Below are 19,722 nucleotides of genomic sequence, written 5' to 3' on the forward strand. Positions count from 1 at the left end.
CTGAACTCGAGTAGGGCCCAAGCAAGCCAGGAAGGAGGAGGCAGCCAGAGTGTTCTCTGCAGCAGAAGACCCCTTGCTGCCCTGCTTAACCCAGACCAGCATTTGCCAGGTAGAGTGTGGTTACCTTTCCCGCCCCCCCCCCCCATATATAGGGATCTGCTTGCCATAGGGCTTGGATATGGGGGTGGGGGGGGAGGGACCGAGAAGTCTCTGAAAATTTATTTTGAAACAGCTTGGAAAATTTGCTGACTTAAAAAAAACTATCTAAAAAGTCCTATAAGTGGCTTGTTTCATGGCAGAAAATTGCAAAAACTTCTGGAACAGTATTTTATTAATTTTATTCATTCATTCATTCATTTATAAATGCACTTATATTCAAGTTGTTTTGCAACCCAGAAGGTCTGAGTGAGAACTGTGAAGCATGTGTGGTGCTTTTATTTTATTTTTCTTGTGTGTGAACTGCTCCCCAATAACTTGCAGGGACTTCAGGGTAAATCTGGCCAACATGTGAATGCAGCACCTCCATTCCAGAGGAGATGTGTCTTAAAGGGCTTTAAAAGCCTCCTGTGAAAAACCTCCTGCAATCAAACTTGACTGAATTTGTTCAGAATTCTGAGAAAACAAACATAGGCTCACCCTGCATGGTTGAAAGTCTCCTTGGCTAATCTGCAGCGAGGGGCCCATTTTAATCATTCATCTTTCTAGTGTGTTCTAGGCATTAAAAGTAAAACAAATGTATAGTACTCAATGTATATCACTATATATTGTGACGTGTGTGTGTGTATTCAGTGAAATGTATTTGCAGGCAGCATACTTATTTTGGAATATCAGACTTAAATCCTTGGGGGCCTGGGGTGTGCGGAGGCCCTGGACTTTGGGGGGGGGCATTTTAAAATCTTGTCTCTGGGCCCACTCCAACCTTGCTACGCTCCTGCTTCACACTATAAACATCTATTATGCATGCATGTACTCTAGTAATAGCAAAAATTTGGCACAAATGCTTTTATGTAACTCTAAAATTGGAACTAGAAATTTAAATCATGAATTTTAAATATAATTTCTGTTTCCACTAAGTAAGACTATCAAGATGTTTTGCTCTGCTGCTGACTATATTTGCTGCCATCTAAACAATTTTGAATCAAGAACCATTTCCTTAACAATCCCTTAAGAAATTTTGCCATACTAGGTTTTTAAAAAAGTACTCTGACTAGTTGCCCTTCCTAAAGGTGTATTGAATATAATCTGATTAGATTAATTTACTTCTGGAAAGACATTATGCACAGAGTTCATGTTAAGATTGCTTTTGGGGTAAAAGCCTATGCCAGGTTTTTCTTGCAAACATTCAAAAGTTACTGGCTCTATCACTTTGCCCATGTAGAACATTATCACAAGTGCATGGGAATCCACAAAAGAAAATAGGTTGTCATTGGGCTGGTTCTCAGGACCCCCACTATGGCAGGGAAATAGGAATCTCAATTTCCAGTCATAAGAACCCAGGAATAGGGGTGTGCATGGACCGTTTGGCGTGGTTCAGTTCAAATTTGGACCAAACTGCAGGCATGCAAACTGGTTCAGTCAAACCAATTGGCTGGGCTGGTCAGTTCAATGAACCAGCTTTAAGCGGTTCATGATCAAATCATTCAAACTGGCCAAGTTCACAGTGGTCTGGTTCACGATCAAACTGGTTCTGCACATCCCTACCCAGGAATTTTCAGCAACGTTGGGTTGGCCACGCACCAATCAAACATGTAATGAGAATCAGCAGCTGTAGATCAAAACCCAGATTACCAATCCTGGTTACATGTCAGGTTGGCACAATGCTAACCCAACAAGAGCCAGCATGGTGTAGTGTTTAGAGTAGGACCAGGAAGACCAAATACCCATTTGGCCATGAAGCTCGCTGGGTGACTCTGGTCCGGTCATGTGTATCTCAGCCTAACCCACCTCACAGGGCTGTTGTGAAGATAAACAATAGTCATTTGGATATTCATGCATATGCTACAAGACATACACACAGTGGACCGAATCTCACGATCCGTGAGACCCGGTTTGGGGCAATAAGTGGGAAGAGCGGGCTAAGCCCGCTCTCCCCGCTCATGATCGGGCAGAGAGCCCTGAGTGGCTGGATCGGCCACTCACATGATTGCCGGCTCCGTGATGGAGCCGGCGGGGGCTGGGGAGCTCGGTGGCCGCATGGCCCCCGGAAGCCCCAGTATGCCCTGCGCGAGTGCACAGGGCATACTGGGGAGACCCCTGGAGTTGGGAGGTGGCTTTTCGCCTCCCCTCCAGGGGGGGTCTACTCATGAGTAGGCACAGCGCGAAGCCACACTGCAGCTGCTCACAATTTTGAAAACCAGGTTTGCGGAGCGCTCGCTCTAGAACCACCGGGCTTGCAGCGATTGGGAAAAATCAGGCTAGGCTTTCCTAGCCCAATTTTTCCCAATCGTCAGAACAGCCCCAGTGGCTGACCATCCAGAGCAATGAATGAACCACTTGCAGAATGAGCAAATTAAGCACAAGAAGTTAGCTTAATTGCACAAAAAATAGAGCTCAATAGCGCTATTGCAAATAAGTTCCAATTGAAATAAATAAGGCATGCCACAGTTGGGCAAGTGTTCAAGTCTGGCATGTGGCCTTGGCACTATTAGCTAGCACAATAGTTTTGCATCAGTGTCAAGTTCTTCCACAAGCAGTTTGTTTATCTGAATGTCATGTATGTGTGCTTGCAGGGTATGTATTATAATGCAAATTTCTCTTATTACATCAGTTGGTTGGGAAACGTTGTATAAACTCACAAAATCTACCTGGATAACCTCTCCCCTGCAACCCTGGCCAAGCAAAACAAGTTGTATTTTGCCTCTAGTAAAGTTAAGCTCAAATACTTTGCAAGGATCAGTCTCCCAAGAAGTATAGTTATATTCACTGTTTTCTGCAAGTATTCAGCTATAACACAATAAACATAGGTTCCTCTCAGAGCTTTGTAATAGACCCCAAACTTTGAATTAGGAAATGGATGACACTCCATTTTACGTTTTGAAGGTAAGGTAGAGGTAAACAGTTGGCCTAAATTACCCAGAAGTACTCCTATTAACAGCCACTTAATGTTTCCCAGAGTATGGGAAACACCTATATCAGGCAGCAGTGATATAGGAAGATGCTGAAAGGCATCATCTCAAACTGCGTGGGAGGAGGCAATGGAAAACCCCTCCTGTATATTACCAAAAGAAAACCACAGGGCTCTGTGGGTGCCAGGAGTCAAAATCAACTTGACGGCACACTTTACCTTTACTTCCATTAAATTGATGGGACAAGTTTGGGCGCAGCTAACTTTCCCCATTGATTTCAATGGGACTACTCATCAGTAATTTAGTTTGGCTGACAGCCACTGCTTATAAAATAATGACTATATTGTAATGATAGATAGAGATGAAAATAACACACCTGCACACACATAGTTATTAATATCTCACAGTATTGCCAGTGGACTTTTCAAAGAATTGTGTTCTACATGTGTTAAGCACTTGTTTATTAGGAAGATTGTAGGTGTTATTTGTGTCTGAATAACATGCTTAAGAGAGCCTCAGTGGTCTGTCTAGCCAGGATCTTTGTCCATGACAGTAACCACAAGTCTAAAGATTTTCATGTCATCCATGCTTGCTGCAACATAAAATGAGAATGGTAATAGGACACATAACTTATGGGCCATAAATGTTGTCATAAACCAATTGGGAGTCATTTTCTTTCCTGAATCACAATTACTGCAAAGTTCATGGTCGGCATAAGCCAATTAGTCCGGGGAAAGAGATATATTTATTACTTCTGTTCTGTGCCTCTTAAAGCCAGAAGTTTCATAAATAGTTATATTCTAATGTTAACCCTCTAAGAGCTAAGTTGGACAACAGTTTTCCATCTCAGATAATCATTGGCTTAGGCAATTCTCAGTTAATTAGAATCAAATGGAACTAGGGTGCCAGAGGATGTCCAGTGATAAATAGACTCCATGGGATCTATCTGTTTGGCAAACTAGATTTTTCATCGTTTGTTCAGTTCTTTGCTATTGCCATATCCATTGTGTTGAGTCTTTTCAGACAACAAGTGCATACAAACATAGGAAGCTGCCATATACTGAGTCCAACCATTGGTCTATCAAGCTCCGTATTGTCTTCACAGACTGGCAGCAGCTTCTCCAAGGTTGCAGGCAGGAATCTCTCTCAGCCCTATCTTGGAGATGCCAGGGAGGGAACTTGGGACATTGTCTTCTTTCCAGAGTAGCTCCATCCTCTGAAGGGAATATCTTACAGTGCTCACACAAGTGATGAAACTGATAAACAGACAGGTTCACAAAAATAAAATTGTATGGAATGTTGGCTTGAAATGTCACCCACTTTAATCTTCACAGCCAATCAGTTAGCTTCTACACTAGATCACTTTGGCTATGCTGAGTTGTTAATTGAAAGTGCAATTAACCAGAATTTCCACACAGCACTTAATGTAGCACTACAGGAAGTCCCTAACTTACAAATGGATTGTGTTTCAAATGTTTGTTTATAAGTTGGATGTTCATATCTTAGAATGCATGTCATTCCCAAGAGTGGCGACTTGGTTATATGTGTGGGTTGGCATTTGTAAGCTGAGGACTTCCTTACTGTAATATGCTATGGAGTTTTGTTTGTATGTACAGATGTTTATAACTTGGGGTAAAGGTAAAATGTGCTGTCGAATCGGTGTTGACTCCTGGCTACCACAGAGCCCTGTGGTTGTCTTTGGTAGAATGCATGAGGGTTTACCATTGCCATCTCCCATGCAGTATGAGATGATGCTTTTCAGCATCTTCCTATATCGCTGCTCATACCAGTGGAGATTCGAACTGGCAACCTCTGGATTGCTAGTGAAGTCATTTCTCTGCTGCACCATTAGATGGCTACAGCAGCCATTTTGGAGGCCACTGCACCTGCACAATTGGCCTCTGCGTGACCCACACAGAGGCCAATTGTGCAGGTACGATGGCCTCCAAAATGTCCACTGTGCTGGATGGCCTGAATCGCTGGCCAGTATGGACATGAAGGGAGGCTGGCAGTGGGAGGCGGAAGCTCCATGGACCATCCTCCGCTACCTCTAACAACTCCCCCAGAGGGGGTAAGTTCAAAATTTATTGTTGTTGTTATTTTTAAAAAATGTTTGCGAACCCCAACCGGACCAAACTGGGGAGTGGGGGTTTGAGGGGGTGCTGGACTGAACTGACCTGGTCCAGGTCCAGTCTGGACTCAAACTGAACCGGACCAGCCAGTTCTGTGCACACCCCTACCAACTACCACAAGAACCACATGGCAACTTGAACCAGTTCTAAAAAGTTCTACATAGAATATAATGGAGACTTGAACTGGCCCATTATTCCCTATGCAGAGCACCTAGAGGCACAAAACCAGGGTGGGTGGTAGGCACCCATGGGAAGGAGAAAATCCAGTTGAGTTCACAGCAATTAAGATCACACACTGTTCTTCTTCTGAATGGAGGAGCAATTCCTATTCATTGCATTGAAACAGGCTAGAATCTTTTAAAAAATATTTTTTTAAAAAAACCATGAACCCCACTGGCTTGGGGCTCCCAGGGGGAGTTGTGGCCATACCTGTCTTGCCCCCAAACCCACTTTGGTGCCCAGGTACCCCCATGGGGCAGTTGGGGCATCCTCAAATCCCCATTATTCCCCATGAGATAAATGCAAAAAATGAAAAATTTTCAGAACACAGGAAGCTGCCATATACAGAGTCAGACCCTTGGTCCATCTAGCTCAGTATTGTGTACACGGACTGGCAGTGGCTTCTCCAAGGTTGCAGGCAGGAATCTCTCTCAGCCCTATCTTGGAGAAGCCAGAGAGAGAGCTTGAAACCTTCTGCTTTTCCGAGAGCAGCTCCATCCCCTGAGGGGAATATCTTACAGTGCTCACATTTCTAGTCTCCCATTCATTTTGCTGGTTGAATGACCGTAACAATAAAGATTTGGATTTGATTTGGTCTCCCCTTCATATGCCACCAGGGTGGACCCTGCTTAGCTAAGGGGAAAAGTCAGGCTTGCTACCACAAGACCAGCTATCCATTTAAAATTGCAGGAGTTTCCAATCACTTTGGGATTTGGTGGGTGCCAGGCACCCATGGGTGCCTACCACCCACCCTGGTTTTGTGCCCCTAAGTGCTCTGCATAGGGAATAATGGGCCAGTTCAAGCCCCCATTATACTCTATGTCAGGGCTGGGGAACCTTGGCCCTCCAGCTGTTTTTGAACTACAACTCCCACCACCCCCAGCCTGGGGATGATGGGAGTTGTAGTTCAACAACAGCTGGAGGGCCAAGGTTCCCCACCCCTGCTCTATGTAGAACCTTTTAGAATCGGTTTGAGATGGGTTTTAATTCAACCCAAACCATGGGGGGTTCAAGCAAAACCAAAACCAAACCTATCTACCCCGGTTCGAATCGGGTTCGAATTTGAACCAAACAGGCCAAGCCAGTTTTGTGCACACACCCTAGCAGGGATAGCTGCTATTGAGTAAATTTAGTTAGCTAATGGCTAACTTCTCACTGCTGCCACCACTGCCATTATGTGAAGGAAGCAAGCTGCACCTGCTGGGCCCATCTATCTATGCTCCTGCATCACGTAGCTCTGCATCCTGCCACTGAAGCAGAAGCTCCCCTCTGGCTTGCGCACTGGATGGATGGTCAGTAGGAAGGGGAAGGAAGAGAAGCTGCTCGTGAGATCAAAGTGTACTGTGTGAACAAAATGTTCCAGCTGATCCCCAGAACTTTGGACACCGTAACACATGCAAAAATGTTGTTTGATCCCCAGAATAGTCTCTCTTCCTCCTAATGACAAAAAAGTAATTTGCTGCCCAAACTAGTCACATTTCCTCCATAACAGCCCCTAGTTGGCAACCCTAACCATAAAGAAAGCTTTTAAACTGAAGGCCACTCAATAACAATATGAAGTGAAGTCATGCAGTGGAATGTATCTCTCTCTGTGTTCGAAGTCTTGCTGTCCTAAAACTCTGATCTAAATATTATTTATGTAATGCTGTCTGTACATGACACTTAGGCAATATAGACAGTCCCTGCTCTTAGAGAGACTTGTCTGTGTTGAGTTAAGTCTCATTTTGCTAGCGAACACAGCTATTCTGTTTTGAGTTTTAGTCTCAGAAGCTGAAACTAAAGAGGTGGAAACAAAAGGAGGAGGAAAGGGCAAACAGGAACAGGGAGGGAAGAATGTAAGCTTTAAATGCCATTATGCATGCTTGAAACTTAGTCACACTTGGGAATGACAACTAAGAGGATGAGGCAAAGGCCATGTGGAAAAGATGGATTTTGAAGAAGGATTTGTAGGAATGACAGGGTGGTACCATGCACATTCGATATGCAATGAGGATCTGTGGGGAGCAGGAAGGGAGAATAGGCAAAGTCTACTGGGATTATTTTGTGTGAAGTTATTCCAGGCTGTGATTTTAGAATGCATTCATACACATTTTTCTCCTCAATTACACAAAACCACTTTTTATGCATACCACTGAGTGGCGTAAGTAGTTTGAAAACAATAGCATGAAAACACCCTTATTACTGGACTGAAGGATAATACAGATTTCAAGATTCCTGTTTTTAAAGCAAGTAACTCTTTAAAATTAGACAGTTAAGTGTAAAATCTCCCCTATTTTAAACTAAAGGTGGAATCAGTTAGCATTCCAAGTTCAATCTTATTTTCAAAACATGTTACATTCACAATTCATTTTTTGTATACTAGTTATAAGTAGGGGTGTGCATTTTGGAATTTTCTTGTTTCGATTTGTATCTGAATCGAAACATCCCCATTTTGTTTTGTACCCAAATTTTCTGAATCCAAATCAGCCCTGTTTTGTTTTGTAGCCAAATTTTCCTAATCCGAATCAATTTGGATTTTTAAAAAGGGTCCCAGGGCAAAAAGAGTGGGGGGTGGTGGTGGTAGTGTCCAATGGGTGGAAGCTACCACCCAAATTTCAAAGGAATTAGGCAAAGGGCTGATTTTTTTTGTGATTTTTTTTTTAAAGTTTACACATCTTTAAGAATTTTCCCATAGGGAATAATGGGGATTCTAGCAAATGTATCGCTTCAAATCAAGGGGAAAGGGAGAGCAGAGTGTGGTGGGTGGTAGTGCCCAATGGGGGCGAGGAAACTTCCAGAATTATTTCAAAGAAATTGGGCAAAGGGCTGATCTTTTGTGATTTGTTGAAGTTTACGTGTCTTTAAGATTTCTCCCATGGGGAATAATGGAGGTTTCAGCAGCCCCATAATTCCACTTGGGGGGCACTGGGGTTGCCCAGAGCGAGGGGTTGTGTAGTGCACATAGGGTGCCAACCACACCCACACCCACAAGCCTGTGGGGTACTGGGTTTTGTTGTTTCTCAGGTGTTCATTGTAGATTCTCTGGTAGCATATGAGATTTTCAGTGAAAAACAAGAATCCACTCTCATATGCTACCAGAGAATCTACACTCAGAACACCACAGAAACAGCAGAACCCAGCACCCCATAGGTTAGCAACCCTTCCCCTGGCCAATGTGGGGTCAGTAAAGAGTGGGAAGAAGCAAAAGAGCCAATTGGGAACAAGGAGGGAATTGTCGTCAGGTCAGCCCATGATTTAGGTCACTGATCAGAAGGTTGGAAGGGTGGGGAAATTCAAAGAGATATCAAACACAAAATGGAGACTGACTCAGAGATCACCACAAAATGGAGGTCAAAAACAACAAAACGTTTTGTAGCCAAAACAGGGACGTTTTGTTTTGTATACAAAACTTTTGGATCTGGAAAATGGATGTTTTGTTTTGTCTACAGAACACCTGAAACAGGCTGTTTTGGGTACAAAATGTTTTGTATTCGAAACGTTTTGCACATCCCTAGTTATAAGACATACTGATAATCGGAATACTTAGTATTCAGAATGCTTTGTATAAATCATTTGATTCTTACACCAGTTCTATAAATTAGGAGGCAATTATTATTAGTGACTGGCATCCTGACTAACAAATTACCAGTGCAACGGGAGAAACACCAGTGCTTTTCAACTAACTTGGCTGCATTGCTGGCTCAGTGATAGGGGCAAATTTTAACGACCAGCACGTAAACAATTTTCACAGTTATCAGACAGATGTAGCTTGCATTATTACTACTACTATGAATATATTAAAGCAATATATTGCTTATACTTTGATGTGTTATAGTCCTACCAATATATATTTTGCAGGGATAGGAAATATTTTAAATTCCTAGACATCATGTTTAGTTTTGGGGAGCCATCATTCAACTTTAGGTGGCCACCTGAAGAAAGATAAATCAATATTTTAAATCATTATACAGCCAGATGGCTCCCGCCCACCCTGCATTCTTTTTCAATCGTTCTGCTTTCTGTGATCTAAGCTTGGCTTTCTTTGACTCTTCTGGTCAATGAAATATTTTCTATTTGCATGCATTTAATTAATAAGTGCAAGTGTGCAATAACACCTCCTCCCTCCAGAGTTGGCAACTCATAGAGCAAAGCTGCCAAGGATTATCTGAAATGGGAGAAAATCTTCTTTTGGGCAGAAGCCAACAGATCATTTGAAAAATAAGACTTATCACGTTTCAGGTGCTTTCATACCAAACTTATCATTCTAGAAATTGCATGTTTTTAAAAGTCCAAGATATGTATCTCTAGCAGTCAGGAACATAGCAAGGTTGGACTAGGGCCTGAGCTAAGAAGTGAATATGTGTCCCTGGAACCCACCCACCCTGACTCCCTACTTTATTAATCTCCCCACCTCCTGTACCTTTGCTGCAGAAGAACTGTAAGAAAGACACAGTGAACAACAACACATGTGTGCCCTTTCTCCAGCTGTTATTCAAATATATCACACACTTTTCCTCACTGGTGAGCCTGTCGGTCAGACTGAGGGAGGCATGGGCTGAACCTTGCACTAGCAAGCCAATCAGGAGGAGAGGAGATGGAAGGGACATGATCTGACTTATTGAGCTGCAATTGGTCTTCTTTAGCCAATACATGTTAACTAAGGAGGTTCTGCCTTGGGATGGCTGGTCCTTCTATGAAGCAAAGTGAAGCGATTGCCTCAGGCATAAGCATGGCTTCCCTCTTCACCCCACCATGGACACCATCTCACAGATTTCCCTGCCACCTCCCTTCCTCACCTCACTGGGCCATGCAGTTCATTTTCTCCTCCACACCCCACTGAGGTGTGCTTCTTCTTTCCTCTCCACCTCTAATATGAGCTAGGAATGCCCTTGCTACTACTGTGGCTTGGTGACAGAGTCTATGAGTGCTTATGTGCCACAGCCACTCTGCTTAGCATTCTCACAGCCTGAACATGCTAATGGGGAGCAACCCACTGCAGAGGGGGAGCATCCTATAGTCCTTTGCCTTGGGCAGCAAAATGTCTTCAACCGTCCCTAGGTTCATGGCTGAGTGGGCATTTGAACTCGAGTCTCTCCAGTTCAACACTCAGGTTCAATACTCTTAACGACAACACAGTGTCATATCTACATGTAGCCAATATTCAGCCATGAGGTGGTACCGTACTGCTAGCCATGCAGTGATCACTGAAAGATGGGAGAGACAAAAGGCAAAGAGGGGAAACAGGCCGGAGAAGCTATATTCTGATTCATCTGTGGATTTAAAGACACAGGGCAAACTTAATTTCACCACAGGGCAAATATAACATTTCTCACTGGATAATGATGATGATGATCAATAAATGATTATCAACAAAATCATTCATTTATTATGGTCCACGACCAGCCAGCAATTACAATTATCAACAGTTACAGGAAATATAACTTAAAATACTCCAATACTATATAATAATGAAGGATGAAATGTTCCCACTTCTGGGAATTTATCTTTTTTTTTTTAAAAAAAGGATACAAATTATGGTCAAATGAAATCTATGATAGTTAATAGAGACCACTGGCAACATGCAAATCATTTTATGGTTAATTTGTAGCAATTGTTTTTCACACAGAGACAGTTTGGATGAGCATCCAGCAACTCATGCGTTGAGGGCAGGCATGCGGTAAGAACACCCCGCCACCACCACTTGGTGTTACCAAAGGATGTACCAATGCGCTGTCAGGACATCCTTTAATCGTGTGGGTGTTCATCACAACACACATTGTGAAATGTTGCTTTAAACCATGCTTAATGCCGTCAAGGGTACTGGGGCAGGATTCGTTCTGGAGAGGAGGAGAGAGTGGGAGACTGAATGTACCCTACTGAAGCTGGTTCCCAGTTTGCACACCTTGGTTGGCAGTGAGCCATTGTTTCCTAGAGCTTTCAGTTTTCTTGCTGTAGAAATTGGATTCTCTAGCAGACAATACAAAGAACCCTGTAGAGCAGGAGTAGGCAGCCTTGACTCTCTAGATGTTGCTGAACTACAACTCCCATCACCCCCAGCCACAATTTATTATTCAACAACAGCTGGAGAGCCAAAGTTGCCTACCCCTGCTGTAGAGACTCCCCAGTCATGATCACTGTATGCCTGATGCCATGGCTCTATTTTCAGAGATCTCATTTCAACCATTTCTGAGCTGTGCGGTGTCAAGTCCAATCATGTTTATTAGTTTATGTTTCCTGACAGTCAACTTTAAAATGAGTTACTACGCTATGAATCGAGGAAAGCATATAGTTTCAGAATATTACTGATGGGAGATGATAAACTGCAACATTCTGGTAAATACAAATCAGTTTGTTACTCTTGCAAACCATCCACATTAAAAACACCAGACCCAACCATTAATATATTATGATGTAATATCCTGTGGCTTTAATCACACAGTTGTGTGACTAAGTCAGCATTCATAAACTTTCACGTATTTATTAAATTTTTATACTGCCTTTCATTAAAACAATCTCAAGGAGCTTTTTCAGATGGCAACTTTACCACAACTTTACTTTGGGAGGGTGGGTATATGTTCACATATTGACCAGATTTACCCCAAAGTCCGTGCTTTTTCTCAGAGTGCACTTCAAACACGATTTGGGTTTTCCCTTCCGTATTGGAACCTAGCCCAATTTATATGGTCCATATTGGAACCTAGCCCAGGTTTGCTAAATTTTAAGCATAACAGGGAATCGCTTCCAGGTTAACCCAGTTTCATAACGACAGGTTTGTAATATGTACTCTGGCCTAAAGAAAGTATAAATGCCCTACCCATTAAATCAGTTAATCAAGAGACTGGTGCTCAGTGCAGGTTGGTGGAAATGGAAATAGCAATAGCTGCAGTCTTCTTCTACTGTGTCTAACTTCAAGGGCACAGAAAATAATTAGTCTCTCCAGAGAAACCTGCATCTTCAAATCTCCTTTTCTATCCCAGCATGCTTCATGAAGCACTGTGAAAGGTTAAATCTTCAGCAGACTCTTCGCTTTATATTATGTTGCAGTAAGTAAACATAGTCAGTAATTCATTCAGACAACAATGATGGATAATAAGAGAACAGAATAAAAAGAAAACAAGAGAAAGAACAGATGGATAAAGAAGGAAGCTTCTGTTTATGTAGTGTGTGGCAGTCATTTATTTATCTTGCTGTAATTTCTTAGCCATTTCATCAGGAAATGGTTGAAGAGTAGTATTTTAATATGGAAACTATAGCAGTAGCTGTCCACAGGGGGGAAAAAGACTGAAAGATTTTCATGTCACAACATTTCTTCTCATGTAAACATACATTATTTCTTCTCTGTGGTTTCAGTTTATCTGTGAACCTTGAATCAAAGCATTACATCATTACTTCTACTTATTTCTATGCCACAATTATAGGTTGCAAACAACACCTGAAGCATGAACAACTACAGTTTAACAACAATAAAATCAGCAAAACAATCCTAGATAAACACACAGATCTGTCAGTAACATGCTACAGCAGTTAAGAGACCAGCAGCAAACTGATACTATGATCTCAAGTCATCCTGCCAGATATGCCCTTCTAAAGTAGCCTAGTTTCCATGTGCTTGCAGAAATACAAAGCAGTTTCTGTTATGAGCACTGCCCTAAAGCCAGATTCATTTGAGTCCAGAAAATCTATATCCTCCAAGATAATCTGGATCTCTTCCAAAACCACTTGCTCAATCTTCTGACCAGCAAAAGCCAAATTAGATACCAGCTTATGATTTAGAGAGAGCAGGGGTTTTTTTTCAAATAAAGGGCAAGTTGCAGCCTCCTTTAATTTAAGAGATCTAACACAAGAAAGATGGGCAATAGCAAGTTATATGTTTCAAGCGTCCAGAAATTTGTCCACATCTTCAGGCAACATTAACTGAAGCTCGACAAACAGAAGCTTCAGATACCTCCAGGGCAGAGCCACCATTGGGCAAATGGGTTCAAAGAACCCGGGCTGCCGCCCCTCAGGCCGCGCCTTGTGGCCCCAGACACCCCCCCCCCCCGCAGCTGACATCCGAAGTAGGGGGCATGATTTTGCTCCCAAATGGGGCCACAAAGGGAGTGGGCAGAGGGGAGGCTGAGGAGCAGGGGCGTAGCTATAATTGAGCAAAAGGGTTCAAAGAACACATCCCCCAGTTATTGGGGGCCCTCCAGCTCCAGGCCGCCAGAGAGAGAGGGATGAACACGGCCCCCTCTCCCTTAGCTATGCTCCTGCTAAGGAGTCTCCCAGGGAAGGCAGGGAGAGTTGCTTCAGCTGTGCTGCGAACACAGTGCTGGCTGACTGAGCTCCTAAACAGGGCCGCGGGGCCCTGTTTGGGAGCGAAACCACACCCCCGTGTCTGATGTCAGATGCAGAGGCATCACCTGTGCCACCTCTGGTCTCGCTCTGTAGCGGGATACCTCTGTAGAAACCACCAGGTCCAAGCTGGAGAAAATACCAGCATTTTTATCTTCTAAATACTGTATATATTTAGCTTTTGTAAAAACTATCATAAAAATTTTGTGATTTTAAAATTGTTTTCATTGATTTTTATTTATTGTTTTAAGTTGTGTTCTAGGGATGTGCAAACAGATTTGAATCTGAACCAGTTCAATTTCAAACTGGTTCACTTTGATGGCTCCATGTTGAGCCAACCCCCCTCTGTTTGGCTCAACATCAGACTGACCCCGCCTCAGCCATTTGGGTTCCATATATATATATATATATATATATATATATATATATATATATATATATATACACACACACACACACACACACACACACACACACACACACACATACACACACACATACATAAACTTACTCCCTCCCGGGGGGACTTCTCTGAGGCCGTGGGGAGGGGGTCCCTGGCGGTTCTTCCTTCCCCCACTTTCCTCCATTATGGGTTAAATTGCCTGGTTCAGGAAGTCTTCGGCCCTTTCTGGGCCTTTCCCCCCATCACAGTGGCCATTATGGAGGTCACCGCACATGCACAATGGGCCCCTGTGTGTCCTGGGTCATGACCCGGCCATGCAGGGGCCCGTTGTGCATGTGCCAAGTTATCTTCCCGCAAGTCACTTTCACGCCTAGTTTGTTTCTCAGCTTATCTTTGAAAGCACAAGTTAAATAAGGACACAGTCTTGCAGACCTCAAAATTTCCTTTTGAACAAGTCGAAACTATCATGGTGGTTGTTTCGACATTTACTCCACTTTTTAAAGCTAGACACATTTTAGAAAGTAAGATCTTATAGAATTAACCCCTTCCACTCATTTTCATTTTTGTTTTCTGCTCATTGCTTGCTTTGCACAGATCTCAGTGAGGCAATTATTGTTTCACATATAATTCTAAGTACTTTAAAGCAGTCCCCCATGCAATGCAAAGTTCAAGGGCCAACATTACTGGATCTAATTGCCTTTGGATGGGAGATCAAACGGGGCTTATGATACCTTTTAAAGGTTTGCTTTGTATGAACTCAGCCAAGTAAAGCATAGTAGAAACACACATTCCTTCAGCAGGCAGCAGATCTGCTGGCATGATTGTGGCTGGATTACTGCAATGCACTCTATGTGGGGCTGCCCTTGAAGAATATTCAGAAACTTCAGTTGGTGCTTAATGCAGCTGACAGGGTTCTCTCTTGAACTGCACGCTTGGAGCATATTATACTTATTTGAAAAGAGCTGCACTGGCTGCCAATTTGTTTCAGGAGCCAAATCAAGGTGCTGGATATTACCTTTTAAAACCCTTAATAGTTTGGGCCCAGAATAACTGAAGGACTGCTTGCTCCCAAGGGTTTCTTCCTGCTCCAGAAAGTCGTTGGGGGTGGTGTGGTGGTGGTTTGCTCTGTGTGCCGATGTTGAGAGAGGCTAAATTGTCATGCACGTGAGACAGGGCCTTCTCTGTTGTTGCCCCCAGGTTCTGGAATGCTCTCCCAGTGAATGTCCACACTTTGACATCGGTGGCTGCTTTGAAAAAACAACAACTGAAGACCTTTTTATTTGTTCAAGCTTTTACCCCTTAGGGCCAGCCAGGTTTCTCAACTTTCTTGCTTATGTTTATCTTTTTTATGTTTGGGTGTTTTTGTTTGTTTGTTTGTTTGTTTGTTTACTGTTTAACTGATTTTAAGGTTTTAAATGTGATTTTAATGAAATGTTATTGTCTTTTAGCTTTTGTAAACTGCCTTGGGATGCCTTATGAAAGGTGGTATAAAAATTGAACAAAAAATTAAAACAAACAAACAAACATTGCTTCAGACTTCCATTCCGAGAACTATGACTACAAACCACGACCACTACCCAGTTTAGGTAACTCCAGCTAAATTTTCATCTCTGTTTTTTCCAAGTCCAAAGCTCTTTTGCCCCCTGCAGAACAGTGGTCTCCATCCCCACTCCACAACTAGCTTGTCCATTTAGGAAAAAATATTGCATTGAGGGAGTCCAATCATTATGAACTATAAATTGATGGGACTACAAGGATGATACCACTGCAACTATTGTTAACCGCCCAGAGACGAAAGTTTGGGTCAGTGTACAAATGTAATAAACAAACAAACAAACAAACTCCGGCCCATACGCAGACTTTTAGGGAATGGATGTCATTTCCTGATGATGGTGATGAGAAATAGATTTGGGTGTCATTAGCATACTGCTAACACCCTTCAACAAATCTCCTGATGACCTTACCCAGTGGTTTCATGTAGATGTTAAAAAGCATTGGTGACAGAATGGAGCCCTGAGGGGCTAGACCAACCATCACCAATGTAGTGATGACCATAATCTTAGATGACTTTAGAAAAGGGCTTAGGCAAATTCATGGATGACAGCTCTATCAATGGCTACTAGTCTTGATGACTCTAGGCTCAAAGGATGCCTCTGAATACCATTGCAGGACAACATCAGCAGAAGAGAGGGCATGCCTTCTTTCCTGTGGGCTTCTCATTACCATTTATTTTGCCAACATTTCTGTGGAACTCAATGACACTTGATACAGTCATGACATATTTTGGGTAAATATTCTGGGCAAATCTCTAGCCACAGTAACAGTTGGAGTGCCAAGGATGCCGACCCCGTCACACCCTAAGCAGCAAATAATGGTCTCCCAGCTGTTCCATTTTAAATAGCTCTAAACATTTATTAGTCATCTATTGTCCTTATTCTGCTATTTTTTTCAATAGGAGGATTAACATTTGTATTAGAACAAACAGGAAGCATCCTGTGTCAATTGTTACAACCCATGCAACAGGAGAGCACTGAATAACGAGAACATACATTTCACTATATTAGAACCTGATTATACGATCACAGGCTTCTTGAAGTCTTGAGAAATGAGAGCTTTTTAGTTAGTAGTATTGCAGCAGCTTGTGTATAGCAAGCTGTTTGTAAGATGAGACTGAGAGAAACTCCTGCCTGTAACAAAGGAAAAGCTGCTGCCAGTCTGTGTAGACAATACTGAGCTAGATGGACCAATGGTCTGACTTGGTATAAGGCAGCATCCTATGTCCCTGTGAAGTTTTTTCTCTTGGTGCATGGATGTCCGCAGCTGCTTCTCCAAAATGGGAACCCCTACACTTTTCTCCAAAGAACTAGCCCTTAACATGTAGCAGACTTTGGAGGGTAATCCTCATACTGCAATCCTGCTTAACTCCATGGTTTGCATAAAGCTTCATTCAGCCTTAGTGATTTACCTCACTTCAGCAGTGAGATGGCATAAGCAAGACAATGCAATTTTTTTCTTTTTAGGATTGCCTTACAGCTTAAGTTCAAATTTGGACCGCTAGATGTTGTTGGCCATTGTGGCTGGGGATGATATGATAGTAGTACAATGACTTTTAGGGACTTGTTTGAGAACCCCTGGTTTAAGGAGAGCTGGTCTTGTGGTAGCAAGCATGACTTGTCCCCATAGCTAAGCAGGGTCTGCCCTGGTTGCATCTGAATGGGAGACTTGATGTGTGAGCACTGCAAGATATTCCCCTCAGGGGATGAAGCCACACTGGGAAGAGCAAAAGGTTTCATGTTCCCTCACTGGCTTCTCCAAGATAGGGCTGACAGAGATTTCTGCCTACAACCTTAGAGAAGCCAATGCCAGTCTGTGAAGACAATACTGAGCTAGATAGACCAATGGTCTGATTCAGTATATGGCAGCTTCCTATGTTCCTAAGCTTAACTATATTTATTTAGAAGCAAGTCCAATAGATTTCAAGGGTATTTAGTATCCCAATAACTATGCTGGTAAATAAATGAAAGTGTTGCCTCCAAGCACTGGTGCAGACTTGCTGACGTATGCTCAAAGATGGGAGGGATCATTCTGATGTGTGAACTGGCCCATAGCACTGCAGGTGTTAAAAAAGAAAAGTGGTAACTGCCAACATTTCATGTTCTATATTCACCTAGGGCAGGTTCACACATAATGGGAACCCAGAGGCCCCTTCACTTTTGGTTCCCAAACCTGAACATCTATACTGGGAATACGCTTTGTCATCTTCAGTTTGCTCTAGGTTTCATCTGCTTGGGCTCTGGTTTGCCTATGCCTGCGTTACATACCAATTCTGAAACTGGAGTGAAGGGAGGAAGCTTCTCCCTTGCTCCAGCTCCTATTGGCTAGGCAGGCTGTCTTTCAGGAAAGGAAGCCCACACAGCCAGCTGCTCCACCTCTATGCAGTCTTGCTGACTGCAAAGAGGCACCTCTCCCGAATGTACAAATGCGGGAGGGGCGGTTCCTCATTACCTGTGAACCGGCCCCTAGAAGCTCTGCCTTCTCTTACAGTTCATCCTAACTTAGTTGCAAGGGCTTGAGTTTGGCATACTTGATTTTTGGATTAGGCAATAATCAGATTAAATGCTGGACATCTTTCACAATGACACTTTTACACAAGTCCTCCTATGACAAAAATGACTTGCGTTCAGGGAAGTCTTGCTGGTCAGGGCTCCGAATAGCATGGATGAGTCCTCCATGCATTTGGCTAGGCCAGTGATTGTTTGGTCATGGCCAGTAGGTGCATCAGCAACAGCAGATATGGATAGTGGATGCGATCCTGCTGCCTCCTCACCTGTGCATTGGAACTCAATTTGACATTGTCTGGACAGGGCTATAGCAAGTGTTTTATCAATAATAATTTTGTATTTTTAATCTTATTATATTATGGTATATTAATTGCTATCCGTATTGTAGAAAGAAACTTCTGAGGTGTCCACTTTCAAAAGATGGAGAAGATAGATATTCTATATTCTGGCCCATTCCAACTTAACTTTGTATTCATATTCATGTGTTCAGGAAGCTGTATTTGTTTTCTGTACCATCTTTTGAATTTGCCCACTTGTCCCTGCTATGTCCTCTAATGCTAGTGACTGATCACCCAGTTCTCTAAAACAACTCTTTTTATTGCAGTGCTTTGTCCAGGCCTTTCGGATGAAACTTCAGTCCAATTAAAATATTGTTATTACATCCTGCCCTAAATGGCTTCCAGATATGTCAGTTAGCTGATGAAGCAGAAAAACAAGGATCACACACTTGTTGGGATTTCCCTTTTTATTATTATTTTCACAACACATAGGCAACATAAATAAGCAAGGAAAGAGAAGAAAGAACCATAATCTGATTATAAAAATGATAGCCAAAATAAATCACAATAGCCATCTTAAGACCTTAGTATTCTCTCTTGAGTTCTAGACTCTCATAAATTAAGATTCTCATGCAGTCTGGAAATGATCAGAAGTTTGTCTACCCACCTGGATCCTTATGAAATTAATCATTTTAACCATGTTGGTTAAATCTCATTAAGCCATGAATCTCCGTTTGTAAAGGAATGTTCAACTTACTCTCTGCCTTCCTTTGAAGCTCTTCATTTGACCTCTTAATAAAAAAATTCATCAAACCTCCCAAGAAAGCAACTTTATACATTATACATTCCAAGTAATGTGTCTATCAGAGGTTCATTCTTTTCTGAAGTTAAAAATGAGTTTTCTCTTCACAATATAGACATTTCAATTGTTTCATGTATCCCATGCACCATGAAAGATTAACAGTGAAATGTTAATGGATGCCAATGTCCATGGGGAACAGATTGACTTTTATTAGAGAATGTTTAACATATGGTTTACAAAAGCAACAGTGAATAGAATTTCCTGATAAAACACGGCCACGTACTAATGAATGTGTGGTTGTAATGGTAGAGAGAATATAGCACTGTACACAAGTTCCTATGGGTTTGGGCATAGTCCGGTTAAGAAAGTTTAGTGAGAGCAATGTCCAAAAGGTCCAAGGGAAGGACAGATCCCAGCCTCACCTTGCGTGTGGCTGGCAGGGCCGTGCC

The 19,722-nt window shown here is 42.6% G+C and overlaps 1 long non-coding RNA gene across 1 annotated transcript; it reads left to right on the forward strand.

The window, feature by feature from the left end:
• LOC128325804 (uncharacterized) lies at positions 1-19,234 on the forward strand. The gene is made up of 3 exons (XR_008307643.1): positions 1-109; positions 15,330-15,718; positions 18,798-19,234. It is a non-coding gene; the product is annotated as an uncharacterized LOC128325804 (long non-coding RNA).
• The last annotated feature ends 488 nt before the right edge of the window (positions 19,235-19,722 follow it).

The sequence above is a fragment of the Hemicordylus capensis genome, chromosome 5 (genome assembly GCF_027244095.1).
Source record: "Hemicordylus capensis ecotype Gifberg chromosome 5, rHemCap1.1.pri, whole genome shotgun sequence".
NCBI lineage: Eukaryota > Metazoa > Chordata > Lepidosauria > Squamata > Cordylidae > Hemicordylus > Hemicordylus capensis.